This window comes from Nannobrachium achirus (assembly GCF_963921795.1).
Source record: "Nannobrachium achirus genome assembly, chromosome: 14".
NCBI classification, from domain to species: domain Eukaryota; kingdom Metazoa; phylum Chordata; class Actinopteri; order Myctophiformes; family Myctophidae; genus Nannobrachium; species Nannobrachium achirus.
In genome coordinates, this window is record NC_137821.1 from 24,840,277 (window position 1) to 24,860,276 (window position 20,000).

The following is a 20,000-nucleotide window of genomic DNA, read 5'->3' on the forward strand; positions in this document are numbered from 1 at the left end:
ATGATGAGGATGCCAGCGATGGAATGAAGAAAGGCTTGAATATCCCAGACACACTGACTCAGAGAGAGAGAGAGACCTTATATCACCTTAGTTCGGCACAATGCCGTTTTCTTCTTCACCACTTAAAACCTTATATACTTATTTGAACGAGGTCCCCCAGGGCTCTATACTTGGTCCGCTCTTTTTTCTGATCTGCACTACCGGCAATAGTCGATCTAGATGGGCTATTTTCGATGAATTCTCGCCCCCCAGAATAGGGGCCCTAGGTTTCATTAGGTTAAAAGACACGATTGTCCACCTTGTGCGAGTAGAATTCATCTTGTGAATGGATACTGTGACAGTACCGATGTTTCCTGTTGAGATTGGCACATTTCACCCAGGTTTTTTCATCTCACTTACTTCACTTTGTCTGCTGACCTCACTCTGCAACAAAATAAACAAAAATAAAAATAAAACAATTCACAGGAGGGAGGCAAGCAGTGATCACCCCATGATGTGCACTGCAATGTAGTTTCAAATGCACTACATTGCAGGTGTTTTTTGATAGAGAAAAAATAAGAAGACCCGTGTGACATGTGTGATCTGGGCAGCTTGCCCCAGGAAATGTGCCAATCTCAACAGGAAACAACGGTACCTCAGTCGACAGACACCGGGCCAGTGCTGTACTTTGAGAAAACAAAATAAAACGTGGAAAAGTGGAAACTTTTAAGCTGGAATGTATACTGTGTCTCCAATGTCATACATTCTGTATCTCCAAATGTCATTTTCACCAAACCGTCACTAATTAATTCCCAGTACTTTTAACACATCTGACTTGCTAAATTGCCGCTACTCTCTCCAGTAAAATAGCTGTTTGTGTTAACACAATGACACCCCCCTTTATTGCTTACGCGTCGGCTAGCTGTTATACAACCGTTATACGACGCCGACAGAACTCCGTTTGTCCTTGTCCCTTTCGCACCGAGCAACTTTTACGACCGCTCAGACGTTGTACAACGGACGATTGTTTTGCAGCGGTGTGGGAATTTCATCTGGGCGGCGCCGCTAGCACAACCGATATCGTAAATTACATTTGAGGGACGGGTTGTAAAAATAAAAATAAAGAGCACACATGCTCTTCCAGGCAGTCAACCTAGTACCCTGGATAAATAAAAGTTTAATAAAACAATAAATAATAATCCGTGTGCCCCTTATTGCGGGATTGAACTGCTCCAGTGGTGCTTTTTGACGATGAAGACTGGAAAACGGCTAAAATGTCATCTTCCCACAAATGAGTCTGCAAACGAATATGACTCCATTTCTCTCTCTCTCTCTCTCTCTCTCTCTCTGTCTCTCTCTCTCAGGCACGTGCACACATAGACATCAAAGGGGGCTTGAGCCCCTGCCCTTTTATCCGTCTGTAAAAGAAAGTGCCCTCTCCAGAACCATGAATGCAGTTTTCACTATGGTGAAAGAAATGCAAATGTCCTCTTTCCATGCCATACCAGAAGGCAGCATTGAAGAGAATTGCCTTGTCCAAACTCTTCTGAACTTGAATGCAAGCGTCTTGTGTTGAAAGAATTGCCCTTTTTGTGTTGAAAATCCATGCCATACGCTTTATCTCCAGTATTCATTTGATTATGCTTAGTTTAGTGTGGTGTCAAATACCGAAAATAGCCGTTGTGAGCTTGGAGGTCTGCTATTTTCAATATTTTCACCAAACGGCCCTTTTAGAAATGTCAGTCCCTGCCTCTCTAACATTCTCTGCACGTCCCTGCTCTCTCTGTCTCTCTCTTTCTCATACACACTCGTGACAGTCAGTCCGCCTAGGGTTTTAACTGTGCTCTGTAATTGTACGAGCCATGAAAAGTGGAGTGCCTTTGATGTGTGGCAACTCTATTGCTCTTTTCTCTCCACCCTCCCTCTCCCTCCCTCTCTTTGTTTACGTCTGATGTTTCTCTTCAGGTCAGACCGGCCCTAACCGTCATTGTGCGAGCGTGTCAGTCCGGTCTCTCTCCTCCCTCTTCCCTATTTATCGCCCTGTGTGTGTGTGTGTGTGTGTGTGTGTGGATGTGCGTGCATGCGGACGTGCGTGCGCGCATGTGCATGCTGTACACTTCTGAATGAGCGTGATTCTCTTTCACTGCCATTCACCCGGAGACGGTTTATTTGTTCAGTCCTATTTGATCAACTTCCTCTTTTGTGTGTGTGCGTGTGCGTGTGTGTGTGTGTGCGTGTGTGTGTGTGTGTGTGTGTGCGTGTGCGTGTGCGTGTGTGTGTGTGTGATCATGATGTGGCCCTACCGGTTGGCCTGTCACTGAGTTTGTCATTAAACCAGGTTGTGAGTCATTGAACCCTCGTTTTGTATCCACGCTCGTTTGTCCACTTGTATGTTTCCCTAAGCCACTCTCCACCTGGTGTGCCTGTGATTTGGGCATGTCATCATAGTCAAATGGACGAATTAGCAACAACAGCCGATTCACAAGCACTACAACGTGTCGTGCTGCGACGCGCGGTGAGCTTGGAGATCGGCTATTCTCGCTGTCCGGCGTAACGACCAAGGGCTTTAGCGGTTGACGCCTCGACGGTATGCAAAATGACACAAAACTAATGTGAGAGTGTGCGTGGGGGTGCGGTGCGTACGACAGGCACGTGCACACATAGACATCAAAGGGGGCTTGAGCCCCTGCCCTTTTATCCGTGCGTAAAAAAGTGCCCTCTCCAGAACCATGAATGCAGTACTGTGGTGAAAGAAATGTAAATTCCCTCATGCCATAGCATACCTGAAGGCAGCATTCAAGAGAATTGCCTTGTCCAAACTCTCCTGAACGTGAATGCAACATCTTATGTTGAAATAATTCCCCTCTCTGTGTAGAAATCAAGCATCGAAAATAGCCGACCTCCAAGCTGCGACGCGTTGTTAGCTTGGAGGTCTGCTATTTTCGATATTTTCACCAAAAGGCCCTTTTAGAAATGTCAGCCCCTGCCTCTCTAACATTCTCTGCACGTCCCTGGTTGACGCCTTGACGGCATGCAAAACGACACAAAACGAATGCGAGTGTGCGTGCGTGTGGGGTGCGGTGCGTACGAGGTGCACGCTTCACTCCCCATCCACCATCTGGACCCCAAACCCCCCACCCCCACCCAAACCCCCACCACGGCCATGACCTCTAGTTGACCCGCCCCGACTCCTCTGTGACCTCCACCCCATCGATCCAGCAAATTGGTTTACAGTAAATGGATGAACCCCGATTAGGTTGGTGCAGAGATGGTAGCGATATTGGTATAGGAGGAGGGACAGGATGGGAGGGGTGGGGGATGGGATGGGAGGGAAGCGATCGATGGGTGACATTACCCCGATCGGAGGGGGGATGGGGGGGGGGGGGGAGTTGGAGTTTGGATTCGGGAAAAGAATCATTTTAAGTGGCTCGGATGCGCACGCACACTGAGCATGTGAGTGGGGCCGTCTCAATTATTACATAATCGTCTAATCGCAATTATTTTGTAATAATAATAAGCGTAAATGTTGAAAAATGTTCGTACATTTTCAGAAATAGTGGAAATAGCCGATCTACAGGCTTACTGAGCTTGTAGATCTGCTATTTCCACTATCAATGTTATTTTTTAAGTAGTAAGTTGTCAAATATGTCAAAAGTAATTTCTTTTTGTATTTAGGTTATGTGTCATATCTGCCATGTGCATCTTTAAAATCCTAAAAGCCAAACAAAAATGTAGTTGTCAACGACAAAAAACGTAATTAATCGTCATGTAAAATGTCCTATCGTGACAGCCCTACATGTGAGGAATAGGTACGTTCGACGCGCTCGCAAAGAGTCAGTCAACCCATTGACAGTGGGCTTCCGAGTTCGTGCTTGTGACCTCTTGTCGTATGTCACTGCCCCGTCATATCCCATATGGCCCTTTTTGATCCCATATGGCCCTTTTCGTCATTCTAAAGTGCACAATTTAGTGACGCCAAAGTGCCTGGACGCGATCACGACGGGGCTGTTTCGGGATTCGTCTTTGGCCTCATTTATGTTCTTACAAGGCGTTGCGTCCTCCGTTAATGCGTGGGGAGTTTGTGGTTTGTGGGCTGTTTTCCCTTGCACTTGGCCGTCGTGCGGCGAGGTGTGAACCAGGCTTTACTCTCTCGTTCCCACTGCACTTCCTCTTCTCTCTCTCTCTCTCGTCTCTCTCTTCTCTCAGGATCCTCTTCCTGCCCCGCGGCCCCCCTCCCCTCGGCCCGGGAGTCGGTGCAATCAGTGTTCCAGTTGGCTGTGTGTGTGTGTGTGTGTGTGTGTGTGTGTGTGTGTGTGTGTGTGTGTGTGTGTGTGTGTGTGTGTGTGTGTGTGTGTGTGCGTGTGCGTGTGTGTGTGTGTTTTAGCCCAGTTCCACAGTGAACCATGACCCCCAGCCAAGCTTGCGTAAGGGCCTGAGATAGCACTCTTGTGGTCTTTGTGTGTGCGCATGCGCGCACACGTACGTGAGCTGAGTTGCTGCTGGTTCAGCCAAAATCCACACTTTATCTAATCGGTGTCTTCCTTCTCTTCCTGTTTGGTAAGAGGCGCCGATCGCTGCCTTTTAGAGAAAGGAGGAATGTTTAACGGTCGGCCCTGGTCCTGTTGACTGTAGGGATGGGACGATAAGCGATATTATCGTTTATCGTGATAAAAAAACACTCGCGATAATCGTATCGTGGAGATTTAATTCATCGTGATATCGTCCTCCGTCATGCACTGGGATCAATTCACCTTTTATTTGCCGAGCTGCATATCTGGTACCACTTAAACCCTTAAGGTACTTAGATACGTACTTGATAGTCTTTTTTTGCCAGAAAATAGCCGATCTACAAGCTCACAACGCGTCGCGTTACGACGCGTTGTGAGCTTGTAGATCGGCTATTTTTTGGCAAATGTTCCACCCCAGGATAATGGATGTTGATTATCGCGATAGTATCGTAAATCGTGATTTCTTTTGTCACAATAACCGTGATATGACATTTTCATATCGTCCCATCCCGACTGCTCCCTCTCTCTCTCTCTCTCTCTCTCTCTCTCTCTCTCTCTCTCTCTCTCTCTCTCTCTCTCTCTCTCTCTCTCTCTCTCACTGGTGGTTTTGGGGTTGAGTTGAGAGAGCGAGCCTCTGTAAATAGCTAGACGTGTGCCTTCGCCATGTGCCAGACTGTGAGGAATCAAAGTTCTGTCTGTTAAGTCCGTCTGTCCGGGCCGGCCGTCTGTCGCACCCGCCGTCTGCCCGCCGCGTTTACGAGAGTATCCGTGTCGCAGCATGTGCATGTCGGGAGGGAGGGAGGGCACCGGGTGCACCGTGACCCGTGTGTGTGTGTCTGTCTGTCTGTCTGTGTGTGTGTGTGTGTGTGTGTGTCTCCCCAGACTCCTGTAACCCGATCTGTCTCAGTGCCAGCCTCCTAGCCTTCCTTGAGACCCTCTTAACCTTCCTTCCTCTCCTTCGCTCCCTCTCTCTGTCTGCGCGCACACACACGCACACGCGCGCACACACACACACACACACACACACACACACACACACACACACACACACACACACACACACACACACACACACACGGTATTTCCTCATGTGTTCCTGCACTCTTTGTCTGTTTCCATCCCTCCTCTCTCTCTCTCTCTCTCTCTCTCTCCCTCCTTTGTCCCTTCATGTCTGTCCTGTGTGTCTGTCCTCTCTCTCTCTCTCTCTCTCTCTCTCTCTCTCTCTCTCTCTCTCTCTCTCTCTCTCTCTCTCTCTCTCTCTCTCTCTCTCCCCTAGGGATCAGGTTGTTGTCTATGAGGTGTTAGTTTACGTGTTCCAATCCCAGACTATTTCTAACCCTGACCCCATAGCCAGACCCCTTATCCACCCTTAGCCCTGTTATTGTATACTTGTTTGTACAGGGACAATAGATGATCCGCAAGCTCACAGCATCGCACCGACATGTCGTGAGCTTATCGGCTACGGTGCGCTTGTAGATCTGCTATGCATAGATCACACTTGCAGGTCTGTTGTACAAGCACAACAAGCTTCCATCTGCTATGTTTTAATTTTGCTGGAAACTGCTTGGCTATAATGATATGACCAACATTTTCCTGCATAACATGACATGAGCCATGGGAAACGTACGTTTACATTATCAAAGTATAAAAGCAATCAAAAGTAAGAAATGTTTGTACAATTAAAAGATAACCAGAAGCAGTGCTCTTCCGAGCACAGGTCTCCGCCAGATCAGGTAGGTTATTGTGGCCTCCTGGTGGCGTTTTAATAGGCCAGTGCGAAAATGGTGCTCTCTCTTGATCTGTCTGTCTGTCTGTCTGTCTCTCTCTCTCTCTCTCTCTCTCTGTCTGTCTCTCTGTCTGTCCCCCCACCCCCCCTCTCTCTATCTATCTCTCTCTCTCTCTCTCTCTCTCTCTCTCTCTCTCTCTCTCTCTCTCTCTCTCTCTCTCTCTATCTCTCTCTCTTTGTGTGATCAGATGACTATACTAACAGAGATCAGAGAGGAGAGGAGATGGGAGGGGGTCTGGTGTTGTAGTTGATATTCTCTCTGTTTTCATTGTTGGATTGGGTGTTGGATGTCCTAGACGCTCTGAAAAGCCTCTATTCTACTCATGCTATGGAATGGCCACTGTGTGTGTGTGTGTGTGTGTGTGTGTGTGTGTGTGTGTGTGTGCATGCACGCGCGTGTGTGTATGCGCGCGTGCGTGCATGTGTGTGTGTGTTGAGGAGGCAGGAGACAGACTGACTCTCCCACAGGAGTCTTATCACGGACATATAGCGTTACATGCTCCACTGTCTCCCTCAAACTCTCTCTCTCACACAGGGGCGTCACAAGGGGTAGGAAAGTGGGACTGAGTTAATGGGGCCCAAGGTGGAGGGGGCCCTAATAACTTTATCTATTGAAAAATAGCAGATATACAAGCTCACAGCGCGGCACCGAGTGCAGCGCTGCGAGCTTGTAGATCTGCTATTTTTGAAAAGTTGTGAAAATGTGTGAAAATCTTTGAATATATGTATTTTTTAAGCGAACATTTCTAACTCAAATTTTGCTTCTGGGGGGTCCCTGGAACTAAATATTTTGAGATCGGGGTCCGTGGCCAAATACATATCATCTTGGGGGTCCTTGACATAGGTTTCTTGCACATATTTTCACGATTTTTCAAAAATAGCAGATATACAAGCTTGCAGCGCGGCACTCGGTGCCGCGCTGTGAGCTTGTATATCTGCTATTTTTCAATAGTTAACATTCATGGGGGGCCCGCAGTGAATCCTTGTACCCAGGGCCCAGGATTTGGTGTGACGCCCTTGCTCTCACACTCTCTCTTTCTCTGTATCTCCTCTCTCTCTCTCTCTCTCTCCCTCTCTCTCCGCCTCGCTATCTTGTGGACTGTGATTGCGGTTTCCCCCCTGCTGAAAAGTTGATTCGCAGTTCGCGCACTTTGAAAAATGTGAGCCTGACCTTCAAGGCTCCCCACAGAAGACAAACTAACTGGGCTCCGATGTTTTGAAGGTCCACACGTGGCCATAATAAGGAGAGGCTCTGTCGGAAACAGGGTTTGGAAGAGCAGCTACACGGGCCTGCAACTGCAAATGGCTTGCAAGGCATTGGTGGAGGGTTACAGAGTACATTTGAGTACAGCACTTGACTAAATGAACTTTCCTCGAGTGTTTGTATTTTTTGTATTTTTCATATTTATGGCTTTCAATCTACTACAGTTCAAAGCAAATATTGTACTTTTCTAGACTACATCTCTAGGAAAGGAAAAACTACATTATAATGAATGAATAGAAGATGACAACACGTCGCAACATACGCGTTGCACCGTTATTTTCCAGTTTTGATAGTGATACCTTTTGAAAATGTCAGCAAAATCTTTTGATACAGCAATGCATTGATGTTAAAAAGAAAACCGTAGTGTGCCAGTTTATACCTTTGAATATGAATATGAAATGTGAAAGTATTTTTAAACGCATGTACTTTTGAGCATTATTAAAAAGCAAGTACTGCAGCACTAACTCAAGTACAAATTTGACGGAGCGACTTTCACTTGTAGTTGAGTGATATTTATATTTTAAGTACTGGAGTTGTGTACTTTGTCCACCCCTGCTTGCAGGTCACCTGTCTGCAGTCTGCAAGTCTGCAATACTACTAGTATACAAACCACTACTCAAATAATCTCTATGGGAAATGCTGTTAGTATCTACCGTGGGTTCAAATTGACTTCTGCACGGTTGACATTTCACTGTACTGTCATCTAATCTGAGCTGAATTTTCATCAAATGCTGTATCGGTGCCTGTGGCAGTGGCACAGTGGTAAGCCCTGCCTTCTCTCTATATATCAATTTCTATTGGATTGTGCATCTCAGTCCATTTGTGTGCGTGCATGTGTGCGTGCATGCGTGCGTGCATGCGTGCGTGCATGCGTGCGTGCATGCGTGCGACCCGTGCGTGCGTACTGTGATCCCACCTCAACATAGTGGCGTCATCATGAATGCGTGATTGGTGAATTTAAGGTGTAAATCATAAAAATCTGCAATCAAGCACCAGGATTTCCTCTGGTGAGTTAATACAGAAAATCCCCCCCTTTGAACTTCATGCAATACCACTTCTCCACCAATAGTGGTCCTACCAGTGTCTCCTAAATGTCTCAATAGAAGAGCGGGTAGACCAACTACAACCACCACAGTTGTGTTGTTTATATTGTTTTAACTCTACCATAACATTTAATCCACTGAAGAAGTTACGGAAAGCAGCATGAAGTGACAAAGGCTTTCTGCCTCCTGAACACACATAGTGTTTCATGTAGTATATCTCTGGTTGATTCGTTCCAGAGTCATTTTCTGTTAACCTACAGCCTCTTATCCCGGGACCTTGAGGCGTACTAAAACACATTTAATCGTGTCCGTACAAGATTAAATGTACAAAGGCTCGCCATTCATTTGAACGTACCTCCTGCCCTGCAAGTCAATTCCACAAACATGGCTTTGTGTTGTTGTTGCTGCACATGTCAGGTGTTTCTGTCTGTTCGGTCCCTGGTAGAACCAAAGCTGATGTTTTGTGTGTGTGTGTGTGTGTGTGTGTGTGTGTGTGTGTGCGTGTGCGTGTGCGTGTGCGTGTGCGTGTGCGTGTGCGTGCGTGCGTGCGTGCGTGCACCATATGGCTGGTGGTGTATGATGAGTCCTCACAGCAAACACAGCTGGCTACCTCCCCTAGGCTGCATGGACCAGGCATGTGCATAGACATCAAAGTGGGCTTGAGCCTCTGCCCTTTTATCCGTCTGTAAAAAGTGCCCTCTCCAGACCATGAATGCAGTTTTCACTATGGTGAAAGAAATGCAAATGCCTCCTTTCCAAGCCATACCTGAAGGCAGCGTTCAAGAGAATTGCCTGGTCCAAACTATCCCTCTCTGTGTAGAAATCCATGCCGTTACGCCACATCTCCAGTATTGACTTGATTATGCTCAGTTCAGTGTGGTATCAAGCACCGAAAATAGCCGACCTCCAAGCTCACAACTGCGACGCGTTGTGAGCTTGGAGGTCTGCTAGTTTCGATATTTTCATCAAAAAGCCCTTTTAGAGATTTCAGCCCCTGCTTCTCTAACATTCTCTGCACGTCCCTGGCATGGACCAACCAGCATTCTGTCTCCTAAAGCCCCATTCATACCTTGTCTTTGACGGCGCTGTGTGCTTGTAGGTCTGCTATTCTCTGCCGTTTTCCGGCTTGCGACACTATCGTGCGACGGAGCGTAGATTAGGCGTGACAGAGCTAGCGTCGCTTTCTCTGCCGCCAGCCGTATTATGGATTCACATGGGCTTTATTTGTGATTCCCATGGGGGTCCCATGGGGGGTCCCGGTCCCCACATGATTTATTGGGGGGGGGGGGGGGGGTCCCCAGGTGACAGTGAAGGGACCTTTAAGACCTTTTTAATAACCTTAAAATGAAAGAAAATAAATAAGAAAATGTAATCAACAAACCATACTAAAAACAACTAACCTGACACCTGACTACCGCCCGATGGTGGCAGCAGTGCGTACCACCCACTGCTGCCACCATCGGGCGGTAGTCAGGTTAAAAAACAACTGGTCAAGGCCAAATTGTCAAATAATAAAAGAAAGAGGCAAACATTTTCAAAGTAGACGATCTACGAGGGGGTTTAACCCATTTAGATGGGGATGGCATTATTACGCATTTTTTTGTGCTTTAACTATTCAAAAAGAGCAGATATACAAGCTTGTGGATCTGCTATTTTTGAAAGATCTTTGAAAAATGTGCAAGTCTTTGAATATTTCAAATCCTTCTAAGGTTTTTTGAAGAAAAAAAATGTCATTGGTGCTCAAACTTTTTCATGTGAAGGACCCCATCAAAATGATATGTATTTGGCCACAGACCCCCATCTCAAAATATTTAGTTCCAGGGACCCCCCAGAAGTAAGATTTGAGTTACAGATGTTCGCTTAAAAAATACATACATACATTATATTCTAAGATTTGCACACATTTTCACGACTTTTCAAAAATAGCAGATCTACAAGCTCGCAGCGCGGCACTCGGAGATCTGCCCTATAGTAACTCAGTCCCACTTTACCCCCCTTGTGACGCCCCTGCGTATCAGTACAGAAACTGCATGGTATTCAGTGGTGTGCTGTACATAAACAGGCACCTGTATGCCGCACCATCCACTCACTCACATGGCTGGCTTCACCAGCAGATGAAACAGATTTTAGTCAAAGGAATTGATTCCTATATGGAAATGCCAGGGAGACAGAGAGAGAGAGAGAGATATGAGACGGAGGCTGCAGATAAGAGCCAGAGCAGAGAGCAGGTACTAACCATTGCATGTCATAAATAAAATGTCAGAGCCACTGGTGCATGCTAGCCCAGTGCTCAGGATAGCGTGAAATCTGTTCTCAACACCCCTCCTACTACCCCAACCCCCTCCCTTTCATATTACCAGTCGGGCAGAAACCTTGCATCTCCCTATTTCACATTTTTATGTTTTTTACGTTTGTGATGTAATTATGTCTCGACTTAACAGATTTTGGCACATGTGGATGTGCCAAATCCTCCCACAATGCACCTGGATTCTGCTACTTCCGCATGCTTCAAAACGCCACTGAGCAACTTGCATTGAAATGAATTGCAGGGGGCGGGGCTTTCCGTTCTCTATTATATATATACTCTATGGGGGGGGATTAATGCCGTGTCACGCAAAAGTAGGCGCTGTGAGCTTGTAGATTGTCTATTTTGGGCTATTTATAAAGTCTGTCTGTATGTCTCTCTGTCTTTCTGTCTGTCTACGTTGGATCCAGTAGATATTTTCTTCCATTTCCTGAAAAGTAACCCTTTTTTTGGACATACAAGCTTTCCACCCTCGACACATCAGGCCTTCATATCAGACCCCATCCCCATCCCCCCCAAATCTCCACCCACTCCCTGGCTGTGTGTGTGTGTGTGTGTGTGTGTGTGTGTGTGGTGTGTGTGTCTGCGAGCCACGAGTGCATGTGTACATGTATGTGTGTGTGCGTGCGTGCGCAGGGTAATTGAGGTGTGTGACCTTGCTGTAGGCCTGGCAGGTGTGAGGGAGGGATAGAGCGCGGAATGTGATGAATGGCTAGAAACATGGATGGACGAGGGGGGAGGGGGAGGGGGAGGGGGAGGGGGCGCGACGGAAGGTTTCCATTATATAGGCAGACAGACAGGCCTGTCTGCATGGCCTGTATATATATATACTGTGCACTGTATATAGACTGCATATATCGTCACTGTCGGGCAGAAACCTTTAAATTTGGTATGTATTTTCCTGGTAAATTAAAGCCCTGCTTCATACAAAAGTGTCGCGCAAAAGTAGTGAAAATAGCAGATCTACAAGCACACAGGCGTTGTGTGCTTGTCGATCGGCTATTTTCACTGCTCAAATGCAAAAGTAGCAGATCAACAAGCTCTAAATGCGTCGCTTGGCGGCGCGATTCGAGCTTGTAGATCTGCTACTTTTGATGCTTCTGCGTGACGTTGGGTGTTAATTTCCAAAAAGAAAAACGCAAAAGGTTTCTGCCCGAGAGCAAGAATATAATACTGTATATTGTCACCTTTGGGTGGAAACCTTGTAAGCCCCAAACCACTCCTTTTATATTATTGTTGTTTTCATCATATAATGTGTCGCGATGTGATGCGTCATGAGCTTGGAGATATGCCATTTTCACTAGTTTCGTGCAACGCTCTTGTATGATGAAGTAGGGCATCATTTTATGAGACAATATTAAAAAAGGTTAAAATATAGAGATAAGGACGTTTCTGCCTTTACCATCACAACGCGCATAGTGAGTTCGTAGACCGGCCACTTTCGTTACCATTTCACGACAAACTCATACGAGAAAGCATATAAAGTAGGGCATTCACTTATGAAAACACACGAAGAAGATGAAATGTGGGCGACGGGCGTATGATGTCTCTGGCCACGATATGGGTAGTAATGTTAGCATGCTGTGGTTTATTTTAAGAGCCTGGCGCGCACGGCGCTATGTTAGCGCGTAGGCGGCCTAGCCAGCCGGTCAGGGTGAACCCTCAGTCACAAGCCGTCTCTGTCGGGTGGAAACCTCCTATGTCCAAGTTTGTTACTTTATAGCAGATCTATTTTATTTTAAAGATTTGTTTTTGGGCTTTTGCCTTCATTGATAGGACAGTAGACTGACAGGAAATGGGGAGAGAGACGGGGAAAGACATGCGGCAAAGGTTGTCCGGGTCGGGAATCGAACCGGCGACGCCGCTGCAACCATGCCTATGTGGCGGTGCCCATGTGGTATGCGCCTTGACCAGTAGGCCACCAGACGCCCCCAGGTTTGTTACTTTACTAGGAAATGGAAAAAAGAACCTGTGCTCCAATGCATCCATTGCAGATATTATATAGTCAAAAGCTCCTGTTGATACTTCTCATTAGTTAAAGGAGCAGCTATAGTCAACTTTTAATTGGCAGGCTGACTTTGTTTACATCCCTCTTCTATTCTGTTATATGGAATCCATATAAAAGAATAGAAGAGGGATGTAAACAATGTCAGCCTGACAACGGCCAAAATGACTATATTTACGCTTTTTGTGGTCATTTTTGAAAAGAAACATATGAAGCTTAATTTTTTTTTATAAAATATTTTCGAAACATTATTTATATTTTAGCGTCCTTTTTTCAAGAAAAGGTTGACTATAGCTCCTTTAAATATGAATAAAACCCCACGGACTGACTTAACCACTTTCAAAACTAAATTGTACATAGTTTATTCTTTTTGTTTTCACTGTGTTTATGGGACCACAATGGTAATAAACCTCTGGGCTTTCTTGTGACGTTTTGTACATACCGGTATGCTTGTTGTCAATCAATCAATCAATTAATCAATCAAAACTTTCAAAACGTTTTAAAAATAGCAAAAAATATCAGATTGATGTTATGCGTTGTGAGCTTGTAGATATTTTCTTTCTTTTTTTGCTACTGTTGTGTGACCCGCTTGTACACCAAGGCAGGGGTATTCACACACACAAACAACAAATACGGAGATACAAGGTTTCTGCCTAACAGCAAAGAAGTACTCCTGCACAGCAAACAGGCAATCAGAACCTTTTTCTTTTTTCTTTTATTCACACGTGTGGGCGTGTGCTGCTCTGCAGCCCAGGCGAGCCTCAGGGCTATAATTTGTGTCCATACGCGCGTGCACACCGCGTGCACGTTGTGATGTGTGGGGGTAATGTGTAGACGGATCGTGCCCGCATGGTGTGCTGTGTTTTGGGGGGTAACGTGTATAGACACGCGTGTGCACGGCGTGGTGTGTGTTTTGGGGGGGTAGTGCGAGCGCGCACGTCTCTGCAGTGTGCTGACTGTCTCGTCTGCTCTACATGAGTGCACACCACACAACTGAACAGCAGTGCGCTTTCACACTCACACAGACACACCCAGACACAAGCGCACACACACACACACACACACACACACACACATCCCCCATTCTTGTCCTCCTCTTCGCCTCTCACTATCACCCTCCCCCTTTGCCTCTCCTCCATGTTGTCCTACCCTCCCTCTCTCTGTGTGTGTGTGTGTGTGTGTGTGTGTGTGTGTGTGTGTGTGTGTGTGTGTGTGTGTGTGTGTGTGTGTGTGTGTGTGTGTGTGTGTGTGTGTGTGTGTGTGTGTGTGTGTGTGTGTGTGTGTGTGTGTGTGCGTGCGTGCGTGCGTGCGTGCGTGCGTGCGTGCGTGCGTGCGTGCGTGTGTCTCTCTCTCTCTCGCTGCACAGTAGCACACTGCATCTGTGTCATGTCACCGAGTTCTTCTGTCCCAAAGTAACCTCCCCCTGTGCACTCTCCTATTCTCTCTCTCTCTCTCTCTCTCTCTCTCTCTCTCTCTCTCTCTCTCTCTCTCGCTCTGCACTTGTGCTGCTGCAACTGTCATCTCTCATTTCTTCATTTTTATCTCCCACACCCCACTTAGGTCTGTGCCTCTCTTCCTCTGCTCTGTGCCTCTCTCTCTCTGTGTGTCTCTTTGTGTCTCTCTCTCTCTCTCTCTCTCTCTCTCTCTCTCTCTCTCTCTCTCTCTCTCTCTCTCTCTCTCTCTCTCTCCTACAAGTATGTCTCCACACACTGTCTCTCTACCTGCCTCTGTATTAGGGCTGCACAATATATTGTTATCGTATCGTCATCGAGGTATGACCATGCGCAATATCAGTATCGCGAAAGGCAACTATATCGGGATATATCGCCCTGGGCAATACATCGTCCATAATGTTGCCCATATCGCCCATATCGTTGCCCATATCGTTGCCTTTTGCTACACTTAGAATTTAAAATAACAAGTGTGGGAACCCAATAGCACTTAAAATCAAGAGTGATATTGACTTATTATTATGCTGTTTTATGAATAATGCTTAGTTTTCACTGTTGCAACACTTAAAAAATTAAATATGAAATCTGTACGGTAACATCGTATATCGTACCGATATCGAAATATTTGCCATGAATACCGTGATATGACATCTTTTCCATATCGTGCAGCCCTACTCTGTATCTCTACTGCACCTCACTCTCTACCTGTCCACCCCCGTCTCTCTCTCTCTCTCTCTCTCACTTGCTCCTTCCGTTCAATTTCAATTCAAAAGGGGCTTTATTGGCATGAGAAACATACGTTTACATTGTCACGTGTATGTTCAATTAAAAGGACTACAGAAATACACTGTATCACGTTGCAAACCACACAAATTGGTCATGTCACACTCTCTCCATGACTCTCTCTGTCTCTCTCTGTCTCTCTCTCTCTGTCTGTCTCTCTCTCTCTCTCTCTCTCTCTCTCTCTCTCTCTCTCTCTCTCTCTCTCTCTCTCTGTCTCTGTCTCTCTCTCTCTATCACGGGTGTCTGGGTTCAGGCCCGTCTGGCAGTGCAAACACACTTAGCGATCATGGCAGTGTGTGGCGGAGCATACACAAACATCAGGCTGACTCTATACATACATTAATGGATCTTACTGCACTGGCTGATGCATGCATAATGTGGGTGGGGGTGGGGGGGGCATGCACGCTGAAAGTTAAGGTGTGTGTGTGTGTGTGTGTGTGTGTGTGTGTGTGTGTGTGTGTGTGTGTGTGTGTGTGTGTGTGTGTGTGTGTGTGTGTGTGTGTGTGTGTGTGTGTGTGTGTGTGTGTGTGTGTGTGTGTGTGTGTGTGTGTGTGTGTGTGTGTGTGTGTACGTGCGTCTCTAAAGCCTTAGGCTCCTCCCCCGAGGGAGAGGCAGACAGGTGTGGGGCATATTGAGTTCCGCATCATTTCCTCTACCCCCGCACAGCTGTTCAAGGACACGCGTGCACACAAGTAAACGTGCAAACACACTGGCACGTGCGCGCACACACAGGCAGGCTGGCAAACACACACACACACACACACACACACACACACACACACACGTGCACATGCACATCTGGCACACACACACACACACTTCCGCTTGACTTTAAATGCAGGGACACGCAGCAGCAGAGTTGTGTGTAAAAGTGATTACATTGACGCTGGCAGAAGCTGTCAGGTCATGGCTGCAGCCCGTCATGTTATTAGCCCAGGGGCCGTATAGCTATATGGCAGTGTTTCTCAAACTTTTACATTTCAAGGTCTTCCCCTTAACTCTGACAGTGTACAAAAATGGAACCAAACGGACCCGTTACACTGTCAGAGTTACAGTCTTTGTATGGGTCCATTTAGACCCCCAGAAAGGAACCCACATAGTCCCTGGAATCCGCTTTGAGAAACACTGCTATATGGAACCATACAGTCGTGTCACTGTGTCGTTTTAGAAACGCTGGCTTTCAAACTTTTCAAGAATTTCGAGGACACCCATAACTCTATAGAGCGCAAAACACGTGCAACCACATGGACCCGTGAGGTTTCGGAGGAGGTGACAGATCAGGTGGACACTACTGGGGACATCTGGGCATCTCTATGTGAAATTGGTTGTTGTCCAAAATGTAAAAAGAAAAAAAAAAGTAAAATAAACATTCGCCAATTCGACGACAAAATTAAGTCTGATAATGATGTACGGTGCATGTTCACAACATGTATACGTTACTTTATACCAGGGGTCTTCAACAGGGGGTCCGGGACCCCTAGGGGGTCCTCCACATCTTTGTGTGATATTAACTTGTTTTTTTTACCCATTTCTTATATTAACCACTTGAACCACTTGTCCATATTCTGAGAACTTCAGCCAAAAATAGCAGATCTATAAGCTTGTAGATCAGCTATTTTCGGCAAAGAGCTTTGGAGGGGGAAAAGAGCAGACTAAGTACAGTCTGCGGTTAAGTTTATTAAGTATTGACGGTTCAAGTGGCTAAATATCTGAAAACACACATTAACATGAATCCAAAATACACTGATTGTGCTGTCAAACAATGAACCTATATCTATGAACAGATTATGAGGGTCCCTGCTTCATCTCTCTCTCAACTAAGGGGTCCTTGGCCTGAAAACGTTGAAGACCTCTGCTTTACACATTAATTTCCGAGGTGCCCAGATGTCCTGTATCCATTTTGTGGTCAGAGACCGCCCCTCGGAGGTTCTGAATATCGTCATCATGTCGTTATTATCACCTACTACAGTGTACAAATGTATGTGCAAATCGTCGTTGTCGGGTGAATGTCCAATACCGTTCATTTTGTATTTAAAAATGATCTAAACTAGTGAAAATAGCAGATCTACAAGCACACAACGTCTCGCACCACAAGGCGTTGTGTGCTTGTAGATCTGCTATTTTCACTAGTTTTGTGCGACAGTCTTGTGTGATGAAGCAGGGCTTCACTTTATGGAAAAACGCTCACATTATAAACTTGGAGATACGAGGTTTCTGCCCGACAGTGACATGTAACCAAATGCGGTCCGTTTGGTTACATTTGCTCTCAGAGTTACAAATGGTCCCAGCATAACGTCATTGCAACCTGCCACATCATATTTACAGTGTGCTCATAGTGTGTACATGTACATATAGGATATTTACAGCTGTTGTTTATGTATCACGGACATGACAGGCTTCATGTTGACCCTCCATTTTTCACACCGCTATCAAATGTACAGACGGTGCACGGACGTTAATGATCAGAGTGCACTCACTCACACACACACACACACACACACACACACACACACACACACACACACACACACACACACACACACATACAATGCTGACATCAGCACTCCCTGCCGGTGATGTCATAAGCGTTATGACACCGTTTGCGTTAATGCTGCAATCCGTAATGTTTATGTTCCTACCCGGGATTTGGACCCCGGTCTTCTGTGTGCCAAATGGTACGTTACCGTTGCCGGCGAAAAATATGGTAAAAACACTGAAAAAAAACGTGGCAGTTAATAAATTAATACCTGGCTGTTAATGTGTTAACTGAACTCTGAGTAAAATGAACTCGCAGGATTTTGTAGTGCAGGCTCCATAGAGTGACTTCCAGCGTTGAGGTTTTAAATCCTGAGGTTGGGTGACATTACGAGCGAGCTTCAAAGTCGCTGCACCTTGGCGGTAGATGGAAAGAGTGTTCCTGTGACCGTTTACATGTGTTTTAATGTTATTCCAACGGCATCAGGGTTGCGCACATCAATCTGGTGTCTTGAAAAACACGAGTTTCCAGTTCCCACCGGGGAATCAAACTCCCACGCATCTCTCTCTCTCTCTCTCTCTCTCTCTCTCTCTTTCCCCCTCTCCCTTTCAAGTTCAAATATGCTTCATTGGCACGACAATCATTCTCATAGTGGCAAAGCATCACTGACATAGAGTATGATACTTATTCAGAGGAAATAATGCACACAAGGCAAGAAAAAAACAAACAAATGGCATTTGTTAATTAACTAACTGTGTGTTGTAGACTGTTTCACCCATTGTCCCACATTTTCCTTTTCTCTCTCTGGTCTCTCCCTTCACTGGTCTGTTACAGGTCCGTTTGGTTCCATTTGTACACTCTTAGAGTGAAATTAACTCAACTGAGGCAGTGGTGTGTATTGGTGTGTATGTGGCAGTGGTATTGATGTGTATGTGACAGAGGTATATTGATGTGTATGTGGCAGTGGTATTGATATTGATGTGTATGTGACAGAGGTATATTGATGTGTATGTGGCAGTGGTATTGATGTGTATGTGACATTGGTATAGGTGTGTATGTGAATTCAAACCAATGAGCCTGAGAGACATGGTGACACTCTAGTCTAGAGCAGAGCGTTCTATATGAGAGTGGCGTCACGCTTTGAACTCGCCGCAGACCGGAAGTGGCTTCGCATGGAGCCGTTCTCATTCCTAGCGAGCCTCTGCCCCGTCCGCCCCCATTCTAGCCGAGGCATTTAAAATCGCTGGAAGTAGACCAAATCACGTCCTTTTCACCATTGTAACGCATTCACGGGCCTCTCTAAGGTAGATAACATTATTAAAAGAGTGAAAAAGACGTTAATTTAGTCTACTTACCAGCGAGTGAAAACTGAATGGGGGCGGACGGGGCAGAGGCTCGCTAAGAATGAGAACAGGCTCCAGTAAGCTAGGCTAAGTTAGCTTCCCACCATAGAGTACACGCTTACTATGGGAGTCGACGTAAGTGACGTAACTCTCTCTTCTACAACTCTGGTCTAGAGCAGTGGCTCCCAAACCTTTCAGGTCGAGACCCAAAAAGGGGACCCAAACTTGTGGAAATAGCATATCTACAAGCACACAGGCTACAAGCTTGTAGGTCTGCTATTTTCACTACTTCTTAAACGTTTGTTTTCTAATTTATGGAATTTCTTATATTTTTCTTTGATTTCTTCATGAAATTACTGAAAAAAAACATTGTATTTCTTTCTAATTCATGAACATTTTTGCATTTTTGGGAATGTTTTTTTAACCAGACAAAAAGCTTGGCAACCAGTGCTCTAGAGCTGCTGAGACACCTATACAGTATACATCCTACATTCTGTACTCTGTCTTTCTGTCTCTCTCCCTTCCTCCCTCTCCCTCTCTCTCTCTCTCTCTCTCTCTCTCTCTCGTTTCATACGATCCCTCTATCTCTCTGTGGTCTGGAAGTGGGAGCCTGGTGTGTGTGATACAGAAGAGGCTCTGGGGGAAGCTCTGTGCGTGTGTGCGTGTGTGTGTCTGCATGCGTGCGTGTGTTTGGCGAGCGTGCCAGTGCGTGTCTGCCCAGCACCGCCCGCCCGCCGTGGCGCCTGCCCGTTTTTTTTTTTTTTTTTGCAGGAAGTGTGGGGGTCACACTACAGCGTCTGGAGGACAGCCAGACCCCCGCCCGCCCCCTTTAAATACCCAGAGAGAGAGAGAGAGAGAGAGAGACTGATACTGACTAGGTACTAGGGATGGGACGATAAGTGATATTATCGTGATAAAAAACACTCGCGATAATCGTATCGTGGAGATTTAATTCATCGTGATATCGTCCTCCGTCATGCACTGGGATCAATTCACCTTTTATTTTCCGAGCTGCATATCCGGTACCACTTAAACCCTCTATTGGTAAAACGTACTC

At 46.1% G+C, this 20,000-nt stretch overlaps 1 protein-coding gene across 5 annotated transcripts in view; it reads left to right on the forward strand.

Annotated features, from left to right (window-relative positions):
* Positions 1–20,000, forward strand: part of kdm6ba (lysine (K)-specific demethylase 6B, a) — a 242,263-nt gene that overhangs the window by 139,365 nt on the left and 82,898 nt on the right. Inside the window, exon 1 of one of the 5 annotated variants that reach the window (XM_080742375.1) lies at positions 12,684–12,820. The exons of the other annotated variants lie outside the window; for them this stretch is intronic. The gene's annotated coding sequence lies outside the window, so the exon portion shown is untranslated. Of the gene's footprint in view, positions 1–12,683; positions 12,821–20,000 lie in introns of those variants that run through there. 5 annotated transcript variants of the gene reach the window in all.